Source organism: Meleagris gallopavo, chromosome 5 (genome assembly GCF_000146605.3).
Source record: "Meleagris gallopavo isolate NT-WF06-2002-E0010 breed Aviagen turkey brand Nicholas breeding stock chromosome 5, Turkey_5.1, whole genome shotgun sequence".
NCBI lineage: Eukaryota > Metazoa > Chordata > Aves > Galliformes > Phasianidae > Meleagris > Meleagris gallopavo.
Window position 1 is genome coordinate 1,059,121 of NC_015015.2, and position 13,146 is coordinate 1,072,266.

The 13,146-nt window shown below is 41.9% G+C and overlaps 1 long non-coding RNA gene across 2 annotated transcripts in view; it reads left to right on the forward strand.

Moving 5' to 3' along the window:
* Positions 1-941: 941 nt before the first annotated feature.
* Positions 942-13,146, forward strand: part of LOC116216642 — a 53,328-nt gene continuing 41,123 nt past the window's right edge. For both annotated transcript variants that reach the window (XR_004159787.1, XR_004159786.1), the window contains exon 1: positions 942-1,112. This is a non-coding gene — a long non-coding RNA (uncharacterized LOC116216642). The remainder of the gene's footprint in view (positions 1,113-13,146) is intronic.

The window sequence follows — 13,146 nt, forward strand, 5'->3', positions numbered from 1 at the left end:
TTAAGCTTCTCCGCTTGCATTAAATGAAAAGAGTTAACTGTGCTGAAGAGACTCAGAACAAGGGCACAACACATTGATTTCTCTCGTGGCTGAGACCCTTCCCTGGGAGAGGAGAATCCAGCTGGTTTTTTCTTCTTCTGTGACCTGTTGCTCTGTTTCAGCTTAGCTGGAAATAAGAACACCTGGAAATAGCCTTTTTCCTCAGAATTTGGTATGCTTCCTGCTGAGCTACTATGTAAAAGGCTGAGAAAACTCTCCACCTCCTCCTCCTAGGAAAGGCCAGTATCCATTTTTAGGTATTTGCCCAGCTAGCTCACCTAAAAGATTCTGCTCTACCTGTGACCTACCAAATTGTATGATTCTCTTGGGGCTGAGGCATTAAAAATATGCTGAGTTGTTCAGCCCTGCTGATAGTAGGAGCTTGTAGCTGTTCCCCACAACATCATAAGCATGTGGGAAACACAGGCTCTAAGTGCCGTTTTGCTTGGCTGACCAGGAGCTCAGAATCTTGGCACAAAACCGTCTCTCCATCTCACAAAGTTCAGTTCAGTTGCTTTCTGCAGACCTAAGCATAAGCAATTTCCTGAATGACACACAACTAATCTTTGGATGAAGCTGGCAATGGGACTCCTGTCCCTCTGCTCCTGTGCAAACTGTGACTCAGGCTGACCTTATGAGAGGAGAATGTTTGTTGCTAGGAAGGAATATGTTGAGCATTAACTTGTACCACTTGGGCAGCTTCTCTCTCAGAAAGTTCGATGATAATTCCTCTGCAAAAAAAAGTGATGTTTTTATTATTTTTGATGCATTGTAGCTCTCTGACAACACTCAGTGTGCAGTGACCATACAGATAGGAGAAGGAGATCATACTTATGTTTCTAAGATTTCCAGAGTGGTCCCTATGCTGCTAAAATCGACGCTGTTTCTGCTGTTTCAGGAGGGATGCTGACAGCAGCCAAAAGGGATTTGGCACAGCTCAGGAGAAGTACCCAGGTGACAGCCTCCTCTACCAGTGAGCTGAGATCAGCTTGGTCTGCACCACCCACCAGCAGACTCAACAGCATGAGGACAGCGAGCCCCTTCCTGTCTTGGGATTCATCTGGACTGGAAAGGTACTGAAAAGATCTGAAATCAACCTTATGCCTCATGCTGAAAGAACGGTTTAGCTTAGGATCTGCTTCCATTTGAACTCTTTCACTGTTATATCTTATAACAGCTCTCATAGAAATAGAGAGAATTGTAGAATTCTGCAATGCCCCACTTTGCTGTGTTCTCCACCAAATTTTTCAGGGTTGACCTTGTCACGGTGAAGTGTGTTCTAAATGTTTCCTTTCTGCTCTGGCACATTGCTGGTAATGGGGCTTTCCTTTTTTTGGAGAAACCAAGAGCCCTCTTTTTGAAATGTGAACTTCTGATTCCGTGTTAAAGGAAAGATTTTGCAAATACTGCAAACAGGATTGCTGACTGGCAGCTATGTCTCAGCTGCACATATGGAAAGATGGAAATTTTTTGTGAAGAGGCATAAAGTGCTTCTTGAAGCAGAGATGTGAATTCACATCAAATGAAATGTGCACAGGGGGTCCTTTTTTGCATTACATTATAGAAAACGGTTCATTGTAGATTATCATAAATAGTAATGATCTGGACCGCACTCTTGTGTATTCAATTCTAATTAGAAATGCACTGAGCTACCAAAAATGATGCACCCAAGCCAGCTTCCTTAGGGCTACAGTTATTTTCTACATAAATACACCTTTAACCAACAGCATATAAAAAGAGCAATGATGACATCCAGAGGACAGATAGTTTAATCATAGGTACTGTAGGTATTCTCAGCAAATTTCCTGGGGATAGATCCTTCACCTACTTTTTCTGTTTAAAGTCTGTTCCTATTAAATCAGTTATTGACAGCCTGCTGAGTTCCTTTAATTCTTAGTTTTTGTGGAAATGACCTTGCAAAGTTGAGCGTTTCACCCCCAGTGCAAAGATTATACGTACAAGGCAAGGTGTGATTAATTCCATCGTCTTTGTCTGCCCTATCATTATTGAATCCAGCTGAAGAGTGATGCAGTCATTTAAGCTATTGGTAAACTTCAGGTTAATAGCTGTCTGGCTTGCTTCACCTGTAAGTGCTCCTACTGTGGGACCTCTCCCTATATGTAGGTTTTTATCTAATCTGTCTTAGTAACCTTCCGTACTCTGGTTTGGTAGTTATTTTTAGTTCTGATTGTGTTCACAACTGCAAGACTATTGGCCAGGTGCACCATGTGTCAAAGTCCCTACACAGAAAAGCCTTTGAATTCAACTGAAATATCTATGAGTGTGTGCCTAATTTATTGACAAATCTGAAAGAGATGCATTACCAATTTTAGTCTGTTAAGCACAGCCCCACAATCAGAATTTAATGGAAGCGTGTTACCTATAATAGGTTCGGATATTTGTGTTCTTCAGCATTTTATGAATTCAGAAACAGATGGGCTATGACCAGGAAGCAGTGGAGAACAGACTGGCATAAAGCAGCTTGGCTCTCTGACAAGTGCAGGTACAGCTGTGGTATGTATTTTATTCAGCATGCCCACCTACTGTATCAGCAGCCTGCCCTACCAGCAATTCAACTACAACTGACTTAATGAAGAGTAGAAGTAAGCATGAATCCAGACTTTCCATGGATCATAATATTTGAGAACCCAGAAGAATCAACATGATGGAAATCATGCCAAGTAATTTTTTTCTCCATCTTTACATGCAAGAGGTAACACAAAAACATTGGCTTTTTGAGGAGAAAAACAAACAAACAAACAAAACACACACAAGCAAGCAAACACAAAATCTAATCAAATTACGAGATATTAAAATATTCCCCTTTTGGACTTTGTTAATTGCTTTTTTTCTCAACACTGAAGACAGAAACCCTAGCAAGTAGCAGTTTATAGTTTAAGTCACTATAATTGTGACAGGAAGCATGATGAAATGCTGGCTGAGGCTGCTTCTGTTCGTGTCAGAAGAGAGATTCTATACGGGGCCAGTTATTGAACATTTAAAGAAAGAAGTATGTGAAGGATATTTTTACTCCTATTTGTGCCATTGTGATCCTTGCACATTTGGAAGTCTCGTGGGGAAAGAGATTTCTGTGGCTAAAGAGACAGCAGCAAAGAATTTTGAATATCCCTTAACTGAAAGTGTGGTATTTACTACTTTATGCATTTATGTGTTGGAAAAGAGGTGCCTCTCTTTGTCTTTTGGCACTCTTTGTACATCTGGTTGAACAGCCTTGCATTAGGGTATGTTATACATTTCTACCTCTATTTCTGTGTGACATCATATATTGTCACCTGCAGTAACCTAGTAGCAAAGTGAATTTGGATAAACAACAACCCGTAATTATTTTATAGGTGATTGTCTGACTTGAAATACTGAGGCAATTATCAAGTTAAATTTCTATGATCCCTGCAATTTTTAGGAAACCTGGAGATGTCAGTACTTGAGTTCTGGCTTATCTTTTAAGTGAAATTATACCACCTGAACTTAAGGTCATAATTAAAGATGTAACAAAGCTGAGCGAAAAATGTCTGTGTGTTTCAAATGTAAAGCAGACTTAATACCCATAATTATAGATGGAGCAGAATGAAATTAACTGGCCACAAATTCCACCCCTCAGGAGGTGCATACTGCAGTCTGTAGGTGGACAAGTGCAAAGGGAGAACGTGGCTTGTGGGTCTGGGAAGGAAAGCATGGAACCACTTGCTTTGAAAGGCAGGTGGCTTCTTCCAGAATGCAGGAAGGACGTGGGAAAACCCAAATGAGAGTCACTTTTTAGAAATGTAACTCTACCACGACTCTTCTTTGTGAGGTGAGAAGTACCAATTTGGTCTCCAAAGCGACACCGTGGGAGATGTTTGCATAAATTACTTTCATCTAGATTAGTGAGAAAAAAGCTTTAAAACACAGCTAAATAGTACTTGAAGAGATCTTTATGATGAGCAGCAGAATGTGCAACCTAATCTATATGTTTCTATGTGTGCGTACATGAATCTATGCTGTAAGCACATATGTGGACCAGTGCTTACATTTGAAATCCAAATCCTGAAAGGCTAGTATGATTTTAACGAGCCTTCTGCAGCCTTATTTTCGGGCTCCTTCCTTTTTGTGTTTCAGATGCTGTAGCAGTGGGATATCTGGGTTCAAACGACAAAGACATAGCAGAGAATGCCACTCGAGGACGGTCAAGCAAAGAGCTGCCGTTCAGGGATTCAGCTGTGATAGCTGAGCTATGTGTGCCATGTATCTTGCTTGTATCGTGGACTCTTAAAGATTTTCTTTTCTCATTCTCTTGTCCAAGCTCACATTTAACCTTTGAGGCAGTTCTGAATGTATCCCTTCATAAATCATAGTCCAGTAGCACTAACCTCAGGCAGCTCTTTAGTGTTTTTGACTCTCTTCTCACACTGTTCCTCCTCAGGCTTCTGCTGGTCATTCTCATTTCTCTCCTGATGATTTTGTCACTTCTCTTCAATGTAAAACTCGGGGGATCTATGAGACTGTACACTGTGACTGTGTTTGTGATGTTGGGGCCTCTGCCTGATGCTACACTTCGCTTCATTTACCTTTCTCATTTCATTGCTTTCCCTTTGTTCCAGCAGTGCTGCCTGCCCCCCCGCCCTGTTACCACTGTGGGGCTGACATACTGTCCATCAGATCCTGTCCCCTCCAGCCTCCACCAAAATATGCTACCTTTCATGTTGGTGACTCCCTGAAATGCACTAAATCTTTTGTGTCCTCTAGGATTTTTTTCCGTTTGGTTTTAAATGTCCCCTAGCTGTTCCTATGCTGAAAAAAAAGAAACCACCTCTGGACCTACTGATCCTTCACAAGCTTTTTAAAACCAGTCTCTGGTATTTCTTCTGTCAGCATTTTTACAGCATTTCAAGACTAGTTGGTGTCACATAGGGGAAGAATATTTCACAGCGAGAGTAAAATATTACAGTCAGTTCCATACAGGCTTAGTTCTGAAAAGTCACTTAAGCAAAGTGTGATGTTGGATGAAGGATTAAGTGATGGCTCTGAGATTTGTCCAGACACAAAAATGTACCTAAGCTTTTTTTCAGATGACAGGAAACGATGAAAGAAAAGAGCTTTAGGTAAGGTGAAAACAAACAACATAACAACAAATAGGTTCATCTTCTTGGCTCCTAAAGTACAGAAATGGTCCCATCCAAAGTCTCCTAGAAAGACCCCATTCTGGAGCATCAGTATCTTTGCTGCTGAGGCAGCAGGTCTCAGGATAGGTGCCCTGGGGACCAGCAGCTAGTTGTGCTGGCAGGGTATCTTTCCTTTTGCTAATAGAAGCACTGTGATGTGATTTCCTGCATGTAATGCTCTCCCATGAATGCTGGGTGGACCATAGAGCAGTTTCAGCCTGGTCTCGTCCAGAGTAAAATGCATCTGCCAGCTAAACCCACAGCTGGTCACACCTGGTATATGTGGTTCAAAATGTAGAAGAAATTGGAACAGATCCCGAGAAGAGTTCAATAAAATGATTCAGGAATGCTGCTTGATGAAAGAGGGTCTAAGCATAAGGGTAGCATGATGTGAGTCTGTATGGGGCTGTTGAATCACGGCCTGAACCTCTGATTGATCACCTGAGGCAAGCAATGAGTCAGCCAGGGGAGCACAGGTGAAGGCAAATCACCTGTGCTGCAGGAAGGGGTGGAGCCTGGCTGCACCTCTCCTAGAGCCATTTAAGAGCTGACTGCCAGTGGGGAAGGATCTCTCTGGAATCTGCTCCATTGGAGTTCATCTTGCGAGCCCAGGACAGGGTGAGTGACTTTTTTCATTACTCCAATATAAATTATATTAGCCAAGCTCCTGGATATATAAATATACCATCTGTGTATCCACTGATTATACAGAGTCCTACATTATTTTCATAACTGCAACAACAGACACAGTTCTGCCTTCAGATCTCCACAGGTGTTTGCAGGGTAAGCAGGTGGTGAGCTGAGAAATTTGGCTGAGGAAAGCACTCAGGTTCTGTAGTGAAGAGCATGAAATAAAATAAAGAGAGGATGTTTCTTAGCTTCAGAGTAGAGCAGACCAGAAGTAATTGCTAGAATCAGATCTCCTTGCTGTCACCGCTGGAGGAAGGCTGAAAGGTGTCTGCTCTCTTTCCTGGGTGCGCCAAATCCCATTTGCATCTTGCTGGGAAAATTTAGGGAGCGAGTACTCCACCCAGAGTAAGCCTCTTCCACTTCCCCACCCAAATAAAAAGCTCCATGGTCACCTTAGGAAAGAGCTGAAGGGGAAACAAAGACTGGAACTTTAAAGCCAGGGCTTGTGATGCAGGTGTTGCACCACTGCTTCACCTGTGCAGGTCGTTGTGGCTCTGGGCTTCTTCCTCCTATGCAGGGCCGTTCCTGCTTCTGTTTGTCGTTGGGGTGGGGTGCTGGACTTTGCTGAGGTGAAACTGAGGGCCGGAAGCAGACATGAAGTGCAAGGTGAGAACTGATGTTTCAGAGCACCGGGTGCCTTATGCTGAGCTCGGCAGCAGGGCGGTGGGGTGACTCTGCAAGTGTGAACAGTCAGAGCAGGTATTTCAGGTGGCCTGATCTCTAGTTCAGAGCAGAATAAGGATTCCACTTGATCTTTTCAGATGCGTGTAAGCACAAGGCAAAGGAGCAGAGAAGCTGTAATGGGAGTTGAGGTTTTTTGTATGTAAGGAGTAGGGGAGGTGAGTTAAAATTTAATGGAGAGGGGTTTTCAAGAAACGATGTGGTTACAGTGACAGAGGAAGATAACATTTTAGATGCTGTCACAGGGGTAAACTAAAGGAGACGGATGTAAGAAAGTAGGTGATGAGGAAATTGAAACAGCAATATTATTTCCTTGTCCTCCTTTTGTTTTTGTGTTTTCATCGAATGAGCTGTGAATAGGTCAAAATCAAGAGCCAGAGCAAATTCTGTAGGACTCAAAGTACTCTATACCATCTCTGCCAGACAGTGTATATCCCTGCTGGAAAGGATGTTGGAGAAATAGCATCCTTTTTGATAGTGACTCAGACCTGAAAGTGAGAATAATAGCTCTGACTCAATCACAGGCTGTTGTGAAGGGAGATTAATGCCAGGAGACATGGCCAATTCTCTTCCTTTGTGTCAATCTACTTTCAGAATCCCGCACATGCCAGTTATTTCTCTCGGAGAGGAAAGGGAGAGGGCTGATATGAGACAGAGATAAAATCTGAAGCATAATTAAACAGGCATTTTTCATAACTTTATCATTCTCTTCTTTCTCTTCTCTACTATGCCTTTGCGTTGATCTCTAAAACTACTGCAAGTGGGATGGATGCTGAAGGAATAGCAGCTGGTTTTGATGCCAAATAATACTCCACATTTCATCTAATACATGACAAGATACTTATAGGCATTTTTATTGTGCATCTGATTATATAAAGCACTTTATTAGTAGTCCATCATGCAAACACATTACATTACTGGAATTGTCATGTCTTGACGTCAAGTTTCAATTCAATTTCTGCATCTTCCTCACACTTCCAACATTAAATATTTAAAAATAATTGTGATTAACTAAATTGAGACTGCAAGTAACGTTGCTTTGACGTGTTTAGTTACACTAGTTTCCTTTGAGACCTGGTGTTATAGGTTGACTCAAAATAGAGATAAGCACCCGTTTGTTGTTAAATTGATGTTTCAAGTCTATCTTCAGTCCTGTGTGATCCAGTGTTTTTAGTATCTGTAGGCTCTCTGGAGAGTGGTGTTGGATGGTCACACTTGCATTCTCGCTGAACCCTCTGCCAGAAGTGACAAAGGTCAGCTCCAACCTGTTTTGCTTGGGAGCATTCAGGGAAGTGTCTGAAAAAGTTCTAGGATGATTTATGATACAGATACAACCTTCAAAGATTTTCCCACTATGTGGGGTCTGGGATAGTTCCAGCCATGGTAGTATCTTTGGCTGAGTGTCTCTAGCTGATTCTTGGTTTCCACGCTCCATCAGGCAGCTAGAAACTCTCAGGCTAGAGAGTCTGATCTATAGCCTGTGCCACTAATTAATCTCCATGGTCAAACTGTTGTCTTGTGTGACAACTCTTCCCTGAGAGCCTTGCCTTACTCTGAGGTTCAGGGAGTGGCACAATGAACTCCTGTTCAGTTCTGGACTGGTTTAATCTGTGAAACTAAGTTTGGGAATAAGACTAAACAAAACTTAGACACGTATTGCCATTTGAGATAAAAGCAGCTTTACAGATCCCGTTTGGTGCTGAAACTATTTGTCTTAATATTCTGTGTATTTCTTTTTAGTGCTAAAAGTATTTACCCTACTGTCCTTCCTGGCTTTTTACCCCTATCAGTAAGCAGCAGAGAATTTCAGCCCTATCCCATGTCTTCTGAAATATGGTCTCTTGCCACTGCAGCAGCAATAGAAAAGTCATTGCTGGCTATGACTTGAGTGAGCAGAGCATGGAATATGGAAAATAGAGCCATGTGCCTGCTGAGATGGAGAGCTAATTTCTGGAAAGCAGCCTTCTGTTTTGTTCAAACACTTACGCTCTAACATCTTGTGCTTATTGCACAAGAGTTTGCCTTTCACCTTCCCACTGATATACACTGAGTGTGATGGGACTGTTCTCAAATGGTCACAACCAACGTATCTGCTGTCATCATGGTTGCAGAGCAGAGTTTTTTTCTCTTTTAGCTTCCTGTGTGAGGCGCAGGGTTCTGGGCTGAGGCACTTCAGGTGATTTTTGGCAGCTGCCCTGGAACTGATTGTCTTGTATTGCACAAGATCTCAGCATAAGGGCTGCAGATACAATCTAGGTATTACAGGTGTGGACGTTATCAGACTTTGCTGCTGAGCTGACTTGCATTTTGAATGGTACTTTTCTGTGTTACTGTAGTTCCCATCCATCTCCAGTACTGCTAGAGATACAGAGAAACTGAAGAATGCACCAAAAGGGAGCAGAGACTGAATTTGGTCAACAGCCAAGTAAAGAGACCATAGGTCCATGACTGCAAGCTAAGCTGGAAGGAGGTTCAGAGAGCATTGGAGAAGAAAGGAGCTGGTGGATGAGAAAGTCCTCAGGCATCAGCCTTCTCCCTGTATCTACGTTGAGATGTGTGTGAGCCACAGGGAAATGGTGGGGTCTCTGAAGTTGCATTGCTTGTCTGCTCTTCGCACAGTTCCATGCAGTATCTTGCTGGAGCTCTTGATTGCAGAGGAAACGGTTATATGACCGGAGCTTGCTATTGAGCCTTTTCCCACATCTTCGCTAATGTCTGTTTCTTGTTGAAGGCAATCTGTCATCAGGATTTGAATAATAAGTTGAAGCTGGAATGCTTGCTCTGCGTGCATTTCCTTCACTGCTTCTAGGCTGACCGTGTTACAGTTAGGTGCATCTGACAGCCTCCCAAAATCTGTCTCCAGACAAATACGAAGCCTGAAAAAAGACAGCTTGGTGATCAAACAGCAAGTTTGCAACCGAGTGCCCAAAAAGGCATTATGGTGATGTCCGATCTTTGTGAAAAGTATTGTGAAATTAGGATCTGGTTGCCTGCTAACATGTGCAGACATAGAAACTGTACGTACCCACAAGAATTGGCTGCACGTATCCCTTGCTTTTTTAAGAGTCACGCTTCCCCCACAGAAACAATAATGGTTCAGAGTTAGAGCTGCCTTTCCAGGGAATGAAAAAAAAGGTCTACAAATAGCAAACTATGATTAATTTTATTTTATTCTTTTGTGCACATACACATAATGCTGTGATATTGTGTGACAATGAATCATCTTACATGTGCACACTCATCCCTTATATGCCTGGAAAAGGCATTCTGTATTTTGGGACCCATTTCCTCATTATCAGTGCCAATTTGTTAGGTTTTATAAACCCTTTCAGAAACTGATTAAGCTTCATCTAAAAAGCAGTTGGGTTTTTGGCCCTCAGTATTCCTATTACTGGGCAGCCTTTCCAGAGCTTTTATCCATCCTATGACAGCCAAAACCATTTTATTTCCAACCTTAGTTTATTCATTGCCAATTTATGTCATGTGAAGAAATGAATGAATTATCAAATATGCCAGACTGCAGAATAAACAAAAGTGATGTCACTAAACACCGCGTCCAGCATGTTGGGAGCGGGAGTAAAGTACATTCAGAAAGAAAAATCAATGAAAAAAAAGCCATATAGCTAATTACCAAGTACAATAAATGACTACCATGAAAAATAGGCCATGTCGAGAATAATCTCAGTCAAATGCAGCTAAGGACTGTCCTGCTTCATCCTTTTAAGAATTGAGAGGGTATTAAAACCTGGAACATGTAAATCAGTTGTGAAAGTTTTACAACTCACTGAACCTCACGTATCTCCAGGTAGGTGTACACGGGGGGGATTCCAGCATGTCACTTCAGGAAAGCTGAAGATAGCCAGGACTGCCAGGCTTGGAAGAAAACCACTCCCAGCAAGTCTCAGATTGCTGGCAAACTGGTGTTAAAAAGGGTGCTGCGTTTCCCAACAGAGCTGTCTGGTGATGTGGATGCTGTGACACGACCTGTGCAAAAGGTTCGGATGGTAGGATAAGCATCTACCTCAATCCCTTACAGAGCCCTTGGGTTTGACAGTAGTGAAACATATGCTGCCTAGCAGGTGAGCCCACATTTGATTTACATAGCACTTTCCTTTAATGCCTCTGGTCCTGGCATGGGCTGCACTGCACGTATGATGGCATTCAGCTGGTAGAACAGGATATTTATTCCCAGACTTGGGATTTTGCTACAGAATGCTCAGTGGGTTTAGTATGCTGGAGATGCGAATCTGAGCACTTCTGAGTCTAAAGGGCTGAGTACTGAAACATGTTTAATTAGTCATAGTTCTGATGCAGAGGTCTTCAAGTACTCTTTTCCATGGTGGCTTCAGTTTACGTTAACTGATTTTTATGATTACATTTATGAGCAGAGGAGAATATTAGCATACGCTTACATCCACCAAAACCGATTCTATGCCATCACAAACAGGGTGATTTTTAAATACGTAAAGGGAAATAAAATATTTTCTATTTGATATGTGGGGTCAAATGCACAGACTACTTCACTTCCCTGTGGCTGTGCTATTTACTCAATCGTAAGGTAAAATCCTCCTCCTGTGTCTTCTCTTCCAGCATCATCAACTTGTTCCTTGTAACTTACTGTCTTACCTGTCTGTTCACATGCTTATTGTTTACTGGTGATACCATGCAAATGGCTTCCTATATTTCACTGTTGATCCCTTAGCATCTACTCTTCCTTTCAGCTGTAGGCTAGCAGGGATTTTTAACACAAATAATAAATGCAGTGCATCTTAGGTCACTTGGAACCAAGGTTTCCAACATGTCCAGTTTGGGAAGCACTGAAAGAGAATTGGAATTCTGTTGCTTATTCTAACTCTACTGTTTGTGTGTTTGGCTGGCTACAAATTAACATAGCCCTGCTTCTGAGAAGGCCCCTCTGGCTTTTCATAGGATTCAGCATATTGAGTTCCACGGGAGAATCAGGCCCGTAAATAGCAGATGAGTCTGGAAAGAAAAAAAAATGAAGTCAGTACACTGCTAATATTAAGATATTAATAAGTAAATTAACTTGCCATAGTGCTAGAGTGGCTTTTTCTATATGGAAATCTTTGTTGTTAACCTAACTGCAAAACTATAAAACACAACTATAAAACACAGAAGGTGCTATCAGAACTATTAGTGTGAGTTAAATTACCTCTGTGTAGCAGTTGTCCTCATTAACTGAGAGGCACATAAGATGTGGATGTTAGTAAAGGATGTCCATGCCAATGTATGTACATTCCAACGAGGCTGCAATTAATAGCAAAGAAAATAAAAATAAACTTGACTTAATAGAGTCCTGCTCTATGAGTAACTATGATAAGGTTACATATTAAATTAACTTAGAAATCAAAACTGTTAAGCCCGAACTAATAATTGCCAGGTGTAAGAAAACAATTTGTTATTTCAGATGAACCAACTTGGAAGGGATATGAAAGGAACAGAGAGGAACGAGTTCATATGCAGTCGTAGCAGATATCACTTATCACACAGTAATAAGATAGTGGACAGCCCAGATTGCAACTGTGAAATATAGATAAAGCAAACTTGCAAATGTGATCATCTGTAACACTGACAAACAAAACTAAGAAAAAAGAATGGAAGAGGAAAATAGAAATCTAATTCAGTAAAAGGTAGAGGAAAAATTACAGAGTAAAGTAGAAACACTTCTAAATTAATAACAGTAAGATAGAGTCCAGCAGAAAATTTGAACACAGTTGGTTGAAAAGCACATACTAATGTTCTCCCTCCCTCTATTGTTGCTTTCTCTGCCTGGAGTGAGCACTCCTTAGAGATTTTGTTTCTCACTGCCGTGATTGCTCATTTTTTTTCAGTGGAGATAATGAGATCGAGGCAGGAATAGCTTTCTTTCATTCTCTTATTCCATTTCATTTTTCTCCTCCAATTTGCACCGCAGCAATGGCAGAAAGAATATCACAGTGGTGAGTTGGGAGTGGGTTGTGGTTGAAAGGAAAGACATGATCTGCAGAATGGTCTTAGGCTGAGTTTCAGGTGGGACTGGGGCACACTTCTCCCTTCTGTCCTCCTTACTGAGTCTGGTTTTTTTTTCCCCATCTTTACAAGTGTGTATGTGACCTTGTTTGTGACCCACAAGGAAACTGGAGTGGGCCAGTGGGGAAAGAGCAAGGCAGCCATGAAATTTTTGGAATGCTTGCTTATTCCACCAATGCACCGTCCTGCAACAGGGCTGGGAGGAAGGTTCTGTTGATAATAATGCAAAATCTGTGTGCTCGTTTTCCTAACAAACTGGTGGGAGGCATCCTGGACAGGAGCTCACAGTCAGTGCTCAAAATGGAGGCATTCCTCCTTTGCTGCTTTGTAGATATCACCTGGAAAGCACAGAACAGGAGGAAATGGTAAGGAAGGTGTGTGCACGGCAGTGCACTTATGCAACCAGAAGCCAAAATTAGCAGGGGGACCATCTAATTGTATTTGTTCTGCTTACAAATAGATAACCCCCCTGCTAATTTCAGCTTCTGCTTGCAAAAGTGCTCTGCAGTATTCACATCCCCCTTTTCCCCCTGTTCTCTCCGTGTTT